Raw genomic sequence first — 10,593 nt, 5'->3', positions numbered from 1 at the left:
TGCCTCTGTTTATTTGTTGATTTTGGCACAGGGGATGACGGGACTTGTATGCGCCGGCATCAGACAACTAGGAACAACTTTTCACCTGTTCTTTGCTGCGGTTCCATGCCCGGCGTTTGTGAGTCATGGGTTTCGCCTGGTGCTGGGCACACAAGCAGAGGTTCTAAACGCTAGCGTGATCAGCGAAGTTCGGGCGATTCCCATTGTTGCAGACAGAATTCGGTGCTTCAGTGTTGACCGCCGAAAATATAAGGGGGGAGGGAGGGACGTCTGCTTGACTCCATGTAGCCTTCAAATAGTTTATCAAACTGTGGCGTGTATGTGCACTCCCCGGATGAAAGGTGCTGGAATAGTCATCAGCGCCAGTTTAGACGAGAGTGGTTTGTTTCTTGTTTTTTTTTTTTTGTTGTTGTTTTTTTTTGTTTTTTCGGTCCAGCTCATCGTCATTGTCATCCTCATGTAATCTGTACATACAACCTATACCTGCAGCAACAACCAAAAAAAAAAAAAAAAAAAAAAAAAAAACCCTGAGCAGTCATAAGTAGCGGGTGGAGCCTTGATGTCTAATGAGCTGAACCAGCAATTTAGATTATGTTGAGTAAGTAGCATGTGTTAGAAGTCCTGGGCGTTGTCTTCCCCTACTTTTGGATTTCTCCCTGCCAATATTGACCGGTGATATATGTTAAGTGTGCATTGCTGAATTTATTTTAAAATGTTTTTCCTCAGGAGACTCTTACTCTAAGTGTTAGGTGGTGGTGTTTCCCATCTTTCTTAACTCTCTCCGTTTTTCAGGGAACAGTGTCGTCAGTGTGAGTGTTCTCCGTAGCCGCTCCTCTGCTCAGGGCTTTTCCACTGGTCTTAAGCAGGATGCTTGACTGTCCTGTTGATACGTCTCAATGGAAACTTACCTGGTCCTATTAAGAATTAACGTAGTTAATTTTACACACTTGAAGCTAAAATCTAGCACCTTCACTCTTCCTCCTTTCCACTTTCCCTCCCTTCCCTGCCCCTCTTTTCCATTTTCCCTCCTTCTGACTACTTTGAAAGATCTGCTTGATATTTTTGCAGATTCACTGGAATCTTCCTCTTCTCCCCCCTCCCACCCTACCTCTCTTCTTTCTTTCTACTTCCTCTCTTTCTTCAGCTTTAAAAAGCATGCTTTAGGATTTAAGGGAATTCCTGAAAGTCAGGATTGGTGTCCTGTAACAGTTCCAGGGAATTCTGAACGATTAGCTCTTCAGTGTTGCTTATTTCCCATTTTCTCCATTATCACTTAGAACATCTCTGAGACTTTTTCACTTTGTCCTTTGCCTTTCTTTAAATATTCTACCTCAAACATTTCAGATACTTGACAATTTTAAAAGTTCCATCGGATTCTCTTTTCAAGCCATTTTCTAGTTGTTGATAAAAATTAAACACGTATCTGCTCTATATTCTGTTTCTGTTAAATCCAGAATTGAAAATTTTATGGCTGTTTTGGGGCAATTGCTTCTTCAAAAACAGGCATGCTGCTCGTGGTGCCTGTTTCCTTGTGGGTTATGAATTTATGATTCTGGGGTTATAAATTTGAGGATTCTTTGAAACTGGAGTTAAAATTGAATTTCCTAGAGAATATTAGAATTCACTTCTGCAAGTTATTTGGAGACACCATCAACTCTAGGACCAGATTAAATTCTCCACTTGAGGCTTATTGTATTACACAGATTGGATTTAGTTTCTAACCCAAAGGGGAGAGTTTTTCTTTCTTTACTGGGCTCCAAGAACGAGACAAGCATATATTCTTTCTGGCCTCTCCTATGCATGAGCTTTATTTCTCATTCATCTTTCCATGAGAAATACCATCCTTTGAGACTCCAGATTTTATCTCCCATAGGTTACTCTTTTTAGCAGATCCTTTTCTTTAATCATCTGATTCTGGCATGCTACACAGCTTTAAAAAAAAAAAATAGGAGCTCCAGGTGTGTAGAATTTGACAGATAATCTCTGAACAAAAGTCTACCTTGGCCCTCATTTATTTCTCAGGATATGCCCAATTTCCTTCTTTCTTTTCTTTTCTCCCCAATTATCCTACCAATTCGATAATGTACTGCTTAGCTGTTTTCAGTGGGTGGCTCACTCAGAAGCTAAAATGGCAAGCTGACAGAAATAGAAGTCCCTCATGTCACTGTAAACAGCTTCTTGAGAAGTTTTCATAGTAAGGAAAATGAGATCATAGATGGTTCCCAATACAGTCAGTATACATGCACTTTCCAGAGAAATCAAACAAAAACTCACATATAAAATGTGTATTCTAGTTCATAAACATAATTCCTTGTTGGAACATGTATCTGCTGCAGAAAATCACATTTATTTACATACATGTGGGAGCTTCTTTTGTTATTGGATATCAAATACAGATACCACTTGGAGTGACCATCTACTCAAAAGCCTCTCTGGGCTTCTAAGCAGTACCTCTTAGAAGGTATTGTAGGGGTGATCACACATGAATTTCATTTCTATCTTCCTGGTCATAGGTCATTAATTTATCAAGAATAGACCAAAGCTGAGGCTCTCAGATGCATCTTCTGGATTTGAAATTGGGAATGAAGGCACACAAAGACTAATGACGTTGTGGCATAATTGCATTAATTACACACAATAAATACATAATCTACCAGCTTCTGCTGCTGAGATTCCCTAGAAGAGCACTAGCATTTTCCTTGTCTTTCCCCCCCTTCTGTCACTTTCCTAGCACAAGTTGTAAACCTTGAGAAAGTAATTTTAACACTGTGTGTGTGTGTTTCCTGATCTGTAAATGGGAAATAGTTAAGTAGCTAAGTCATAGGAATCTTGGATTGAAATGCTATCTATGCAGAGCACTTAGATTAATGCAGGGGAATGTTACGATTCAGCTGCCGTCATAGTCCCCCCACTAAGTACCCATATTGCAGATACTCCTTTGTACTATTCTTAGTTCTGTGTTGTGTTCTTTTGAGGCTGGACACCATCAGAACTATAGGATCATCTCGCCTCCAGGTGTGATAACTGCTACTGTCATACGAAATTCAAGGAGAAATGATTCAGGGAAGGCTACGAAAGTGTATTGCTCCGCAGAAGGAATTAGAATTTAGGAGGAGTGAGCATTGCCACTCAGCCACCATCTCAGGGTTTCAGAATCCTGGTTACTCCACTTCCCATCTGATCCTTGCTAATGCACCTGGGAAAGCTGCTGAAGATGGCCCAAGTGCTGGGGCCCCTGCCACCTATGTGAGGGACCCAAATGGAGTTTCAGATTGCTGGTTTTAGCCTTGCCCAGACCTGACTGTTATAGTCATTTGGAGCAAATCAGCAGATGGAAGTGTCTCTCTCTCCCTCTCGCTTACTCACTCTCTCTCCTCAGCCTTACAAATAAATACATACATCTTTAAAAAGAAATTAGGGCCATTTTGTGTGGAGACGAAGGCGGTACAGTTGTGGCCTTGTTACCTACCTCAAGCAGCGGTCGGCCTTTCCACATAGAACTCAGGAGTGGGAGGTTCAGAATCGAATCTCTTCTCCCTCCTCCTCCTGGTTACAAATCACTTGAAATTTATAAGTTAGTGGAACTTTGCTTGAGTGAGATTTTTTTGATCTTCAGCTACATTTTTTGGCTTTGTGAAGAACCTAGCATCAAACACAATGGCAAGCAATGTTACCAACAAGACAGATCCTCGCTCCATGAACTCCCGTGTATTCATTGGGAATCTCAACACTCCTGTGGTCAAGAAGTCTGTTGTAGAGGCAATCTTCTCGAAGTATGGCAAAATTGTGGCTGCTCTGTTCACAAGGGCTTTGCCTTTGTTCAGTACGTTAATGAGAGAAATGCCCGAGCTGCAGTAGCAGGAGAGGATGGCAGAATGCTTGCTGGCCAGGTTTTAGATAATCTGGCTGCAGAGCCAAAAGTGAACCGAGGAAAAGCAGGTGTGAAACGATCTGCAGCGGAGATGTACGGCTCCTCTTTTGACTTGGACTATGACTTTCAATGGGATTATTATGACAGGATGTACAGCTACCCAGCACGTGTTCCTCCTCCTCCTCCTGTTGCTCGGGCTGTAGTGCCCTCCAAACGCCAGCGTGTATCAGGAAACACCTCAAGAAGGGGAAAAAGTGGTTTCAATTCTAAGAGTGGACAGCGAGGATCTTCTTTCAAAGTCTGGAAAGTTGAAAGGAGATGACCTCCAGGCTATTAAGAAGTTGTTGACCCAGATAAAACAAAAAGTGGATTCTCTGCTGGAAAGCCTGGAAAAAATTGAAAAGGAGCAGAGCAAACAAGGAGTAGAGATGAAGAATGATAAGTCAGAAGAGGAGCAGAGCTGCAGCTCCCTGGAGAAAGATGAGACTAATGTGAAGATGGAGTCTGAGGGGTGTGCAGATGACTCTGCTGAGGAGGGGACCTACTGGATGATGATGATAATGAAGATGGGGGATGACCAGCTGGAGTTGACCAAGGATGATGAAAAAGAGGCTGAGGAAGGAGAGGATGACTCTTAAGCACATAGTGGGGTTTAGGAATCTTATCCCATTATTTCTTTACCTAGGCTAAGACAAAGGCTTACCTTTGTCTAAGATCAAAATTTTCACCAGATCCTCTCCCCTAGTATCTTCAGCACATGCTCACTGTTCGCCCCATCCTTGTCCTTCCCGTGTTCATTAATTCCTATTGCCCTGCGCCTAGTCCCATTTTCACTTTCTTTGATGCTCCTAGTAGTATTGTTAAGTCTTGCCCTGTAATTTTTGCTTTTAATTTTGATACCTCTTTATGACTTAACAATAAAAAGGATGTATGGTTTTTATCAGCTGTAAATAATCTCTTGTTAATGCAGGGAGTACAGTTCTTCCCATTCATGAGCTCAGTAGTTGCTTCCCTAACTGCAAAAGCCATCTCATTTAGTTGAGTAGCACCTGGGAGCAGCTTTGAGTTAGAAGTGTGTGCTATCCCACATACTAGTGCTGTGTGGGGCTGTTCAGCACAACTGTAACAATGTATTTTTGTGAATGAGAGTTGGCATGTCAAATGCATCCTCTAGAAAAAAAGTAGTGTAATAGTCTTAATATTGTTTTCTAAAGTTAATGCTGTGGGTTATTTTTGTGAACAGCCTGATGTTGGGACCTTTTTCTCAAAATAAGTCCTTATTAAACCAGAAATAAAAATTAGGGGGAAATTTGAAAGTGAATATGAAATATGATTGTTTATGAGAGTTCAAGACAAAGAAAAATATAACTCCTTTGTCTAGAATGTCCTCAAAAGAACTCTTGATTGGTGCTTTAAATTTCTGTCACCTCATTGTCTTACAAAGTAAATGACCATCTTGAAATCTTTGGCAAAACTTTGAAGTAGAAATTTTGGTTTTGGTTTTTATTTTTTAACTTTGCACCTGGCAGTGTGTCCTGCCTGACATACCTTTGTAATATAAAAGGAAAGCATAATAAAATGCTGGATTTACATTAACCCTTCTAATTTTACATCTTAAAATCCATGGAGTCATTCACTGGATCAGTTATAAGGTGCATCAATAGGGTGATAGTCTTCCCTTTACACCAGTGTAGATGTTTTTGGCCTTTTCTCTGGCCCAGTACTCACTAGTGAGACCCCTCTAAGGAAAGTTCTATTTTCCTGGCTCCTGGGCTGGGGGGTAGGGTGGAGATCAGTGCAGGGAGAGAGAAGAGAAGCCAATGATTTTGCAAAGGGGATTGCTCTGTATGTGTTCTGAAGATCGGAAAGAAGATACTGAGATAGATGATGGATTACTGGATATGAAGCTGTCACAAAACCTCTCCCCAAAAAACAAATAGAAATTCTGAATAAAATTGCTTAAAACACTTTGACTATGACCTTGTCTAAACAAGATAAGAGTCGGAGAACTCAAGGGGCTTCCATAGCCTTGGAAACTCATGACCGGTGCATAGGGAGATTACTGATGCCATAGACAGGAGTGTCAATTGGTAAAGTCAACAACAGGAGTCACTGTGCACTTACTCCTCATATAGGATCTCTGTCCTTAATGTGCTGTGCATTGAGATTTAATGCTATAACGAGTACTCAAACAATATATTTCACTTTGTGTTTCTATGGGGGTGCAAACTGTTGAAATCTTTACTTAATGCATACTAAACTGATCTTCTGTAAAAAAAAAAAAAAAAAGAAATTATCAACTCCCAACTTGACTCTCACTGGGATTAAACATGACAATAGGTCTGATCTGATTTCATCATCATTTAAAAAAAATCATCTATTATTTTTCACTTTATGTTTCTGTGTGGGAGCAAACTGTTGAAATCCTTACTGAATGTATACTAAGCTGATCTTCTGTATATTAAGATAATCGAAAATGAATCTTGATGTGAATGGAAGGGGAGAGGGAGTGGGAAAGGGGAGGGTTGTGGGTGGGAGGGACAGTATGGGGGGGAAGCCATTGTAATCCATAAGTCATACTTTGGAAATTTATATTCATTAAATAAAAGTTTAAAAAAAAAAGGAAAAAAAATTGCTTAAAACTGGGGCCAGCACTGTGGCGCAGTGGGTAGAGTCAGTGCTATGTGCCAGCATCCTAAGTGGGTGCCGGTTTAAGTCCCGGCTGCTCCACTTCTGATCCAGCTCTCTGCTATGGTCTAGGAAAGCAGTAAAAGATGGTCCAGGTCCTTGGGCCCCTGCACCTGTGTGGGGGACCCGGAGGAAGCTCTTGGCTCCTGGCTCCTGGCTCCTGGCTTTGGATCAGTGCATCTCCAGACATTGTGGCCATTTGGGGAGTGAGCCAGCAGATGGAAGACCTCTCTCTCTCTGTCTCTGCCTCTCTCTAACTCAGCCTTTCAAATAAATAAGTAAATCTTTTTTTAAAATTTGATTTAAACTAAGGTAACCAAATCCCCAAGTGCCAGAGATGAAGAATAAGCTCAGTTTTGGAGTAGTGAACAAAAGCTGAAGCTGAAAAAACAGACATTTATAGGCCTTCATTGTTGGAGCTTGGGTTTCTGACAGTGTAGAGTGAAAAATCTTGCAAGCCTTACATCCTGTGCTCCCTTATTTAGAGCTGAAGCTAACCATCTTGCAGATAGCCTGTATTCATAAAGAGCTGCTGCTTCTTATAAACTTTCTGGGGAAACAACCAAGAGCTGGCCATCCCTCCATCCGAGGTCATGGGTGAAAAACCAACCCAGAGGAAGTTAGGCTTCCAGACCTGAGCCACCCATAGAGGTGGAACCCTAATTCAACCTCACAAGGTAGAAAGACTCTTGACCAAGGTAGTGAAAACCCACCTGGTCTGGTATACCATGTGGGAGCCCACACAAAGAAAAATACAATAATACCTCATGCTCGGACATCAAGAAGAATAACTTCTGTTGACAAGCTCACATGCAAATGTTACGAATCACTGAAAGAAATGAACGCTCCTAGAGACTGTTAGAAGATAGAATAAACAAGAAATTTTAAGTATTAGAAGTACTGATTGGTAAAATCAAACCATAAAGAACAAACAAGAAAAAATAGAAAAGATGTGAAAATTGGATATTCTTTTTGGATGTTCCAATACCTGATTAATAGCAGTTCCTAGGAGAGCAAACAATAAAATTGAGATGCAAAAGAGTACTTATTCCATAATGACATTTAGATGAACTTTCTGTAAAGGTAAATCTATGATAATAGAAATAGGAGAGTAACTATCTGGGGAAGATGGAGTGATTGGCTAATCTTGGAACCCTTTGCTCTCAGGTATTATTTTCTTAGACACTGCTTGTTACTGGCCTGAAGTTCATATGTGCTACATGAATAAATGAAAATGGTAGTAGGTGGTTATGGGCTTCTGAATCTGACAGACCTGAGTTTTAATCCTGTTATTTATTCATATAATGGGAGCCAAGTCAGGTCCTAAAGATTTTTTTTTTCCATCTGAAATGAAGGTGAGGAAGGGCACTTATGCTGTAGAGTTGGTGTTGGAACTCAAAAGAGATAATGTTTCAGAGTACATAACAGTATCTGGCATGTAAACATAATTGCAAAAAATATTATTTGTAAAATTAACGGTAAGTTCCATATCAAGAGTATTTCAGTAGAAGCAGTCATCAGAGAAGGCAAATAAAGGGATGTGTTCTCCACAGAGTACTTGAAAACAATAATAAAAGTAGCATTTAGAGTATCTTTTTTTTTTAGCACTGCATGCCAGCAGTTTTGAACAATGACAGTGATCACATAATTCTGAAAAAAACACTTCCTTAGTCTGAGTTCTACACAATCACTGCAATTTTGGTTGAATGTTAGTAACTGTGACAATATATATTCCTGTTAAATAGTGACTAGAAATAAAATTGAAAACAGAACTTGAGCTTTTTATTATATCATTCTATATGATCACTTTAAGTTTTTATTTGTATTTTAAATTTACTATAGTGGAAAGTGTGGCGAACATCTGGCCTGATGGTCAAGACACTCGTTAGGATTCCATCTTCCATCTGGGAGCCAGCAATGAATGATAGCTGAAGTTGTTGGATTCCTACTACCCAGGTAGGAGAACTAGATTGAGTTTCAACTCACCAGCCATTACATTATCAGCATTTGGGAGGTAGAATAGTGGATGAGATCTTGCTCTCTATCTCAAATAAAAATTTTAAAAATATTTTAATAAAGTAAAATGTTGAAACTATGAACTATTGTATGTAATATTTTTGCTTATTATACATGAGATCTATTACTGATTAATATCTTGACAATTGAAATGTATTGTTTTGAAATTCTTAGCAATTGTAACCTAATTGGTATAGAATTTTAATATTGTATTTATCTTTTCACTCATATGTAGAAGCTGAAACAACGTGATCTCACAGTAGCAGAGACTAGAATAGTGGTCCCCAGAGGCCAGGAAAGGTAGGGACAGAGAGGTAGATAGAGGTTGAATAATGAGTATCAAAATGCCATTAGAGAAAAATATTTTGGTGCTCTGTAATACAGTAGGGTGACTATAGTTTTTAACTACTTGTGTAAGTCTCAAAAAATCTAGGAGAGAAGTTCAAAGGTTTGTTTTTTTTTAATTTTTTTTTTTGACAGGCAGAGTTAGACTGTGAGAGAGAGACAGAGAGACAGAGAGAAAGGTCTTCCTTCTGATGGTTCACCCCCAAATGGCCGCTAAGGCCAGCACTGCGCCAATCCGAAGCCAGGAGCCAGGTGCTTCCTCCTGGTCTCCCATGCGGGTGCAGGGCCCAAGCACTTGGGCCATCCTCCACTGCCTTTCTGGGCCACAGCAGAGAGCTGGACTGGAAGAGGAGCAACCGGGACAGAATCCGGTGCCCCAACCGGGACTAGAATCCAGGGTGCCAGTGCCGCAGGTGGAGGATTAGCCTAGTGAACCGTGGCACTGGCAATTTGAAGGTTTTTAACAACAAAGAATTGTTAATTACCTTGATTTGATTATTACTTATTGTATATGTGTCTCAGATTTATCACATTGTACCCCAAACATGTGTGCTTGTCAGTTTCCAAAAAATGCCTAAATGTAATTGAAAAGATTAACACATACTCTTCTCCCTTTTCTTCACTGCTAGTTAATTATTCATCACAAACATGGTGATATCATGATTTAAAAGGAAAAATGTATACTGTCTGAATTTCTATTCTGTGCATAATCATTATATATTTAATTTCACCATTATTTTTGAAAATAATTTCCGGTGTAGAGAAGGGACATATTAAAATTATCTGTTCTGGGTGTCAAAAAATGCTAAGTACATATATGTAAATACTTCTGACAAGAAGCAAGTGAGATTTACTTATATACAATGGCATAATTTTAACTTTTTCTCTGGGTTTAATTTTTCAAGTTTTAGGTTTTCTCTAGCATTCATTTTAGAGAAACTGGTAATGTAAAGATATATTACCAAGCATTCTATCTTTGAGAAGAAATATGAAAATATTTCAGTGTCTCTGAAGATGTTTAACACTGCTGTAAACCTTCCAAATATTCTACTTTTCCTTATGTTCTCTACTTTATCACACAGGTGCTGTGTGTTATTGACAAGAAGTGGTGTTTGGAAGATTCAAGATTTTTTCTAATCTTTATTTTTACCTTGTTTTAATATGAATCCAGTTGATTTAGAAGCTTGGGGAACTTTATTTTGGTACTAAGGAAAAAATTTTTTTGTAAAGTTGGTTAGTGTAGTCTTATTATTGAGGAAGTACCATGTGGAAGGATGACAATATAGTGCTTTTTTATACTCTGGCCATAAATTTCTTATGAGGCTTACAACATTGTGGTGTAGAGCCAGCCACACTCACTAATTTGGAATTCCTCAAGGGCAGAGGCCATGTTTTATTCATTTGTTGATCCACAGATCTGGCAGGTAATATGAGTTCAATAAAGATGTGATGAATTATTGAATGACCAAATGCATGAGCCTTAAGCACAGGTTCGTAAGTTTCTAAGTTCAGACTAGAGAGGGCAACATGAAGTTGTCATGATTGTTAACTACCAAGCTCTGTGAAGAAAATAGGATTCCAGTGACCATCCAAGTAACTGGACTGGAATGGTGAAGAATTTTCTAAATAGAAGGCTTTGAAGAATTCTCCAGTACAGGAGTAGGTCCATCTTC

The 10,593-nt window shown here is 39.5% G+C and overlaps 1 long non-coding RNA gene and 1 pseudogene across 2 annotated transcripts; both read left to right on the top strand.

The window, feature by feature from the left end:
• The first annotated feature begins 15 nt into the window (after nucleotides 1-15).
• On the top strand, nucleotides 16-10,390 carry LOC103348672 (uncharacterized). 2 transcript variants are annotated; one of them, XR_011387430.1, is made up of 4 exons: nucleotides 16-118; nucleotides 490-598; nucleotides 8,402-8,515; nucleotides 10,003-10,390. It is a non-coding gene; the product is annotated as an uncharacterized lncRNA (long non-coding RNA). The 2 variants fall into 2 exon arrangements; XR_011387429.1 differs by having other exon boundaries at nucleotides 18-118; nucleotides 437-598.
• On the top strand, nucleotides 3,518-5,839 carry LOC127491811 (heterogeneous nuclear ribonucleoprotein C pseudogene; annotated as a pseudogene).
• Nucleotides 10,391-10,593: the final 203 nt, after the last annotated feature.

The sequence above is a fragment of the Oryctolagus cuniculus genome, chromosome 3 (genome assembly GCF_964237555.1).
Source record: "Oryctolagus cuniculus chromosome 3, mOryCun1.1, whole genome shotgun sequence".
Taxonomy (NCBI): Eukaryota; Metazoa; Chordata; class Mammalia; order Lagomorpha; family Leporidae; genus Oryctolagus; species Oryctolagus cuniculus.
This window is presented reverse-complemented; position numbering and strand designations above follow the sequence as displayed.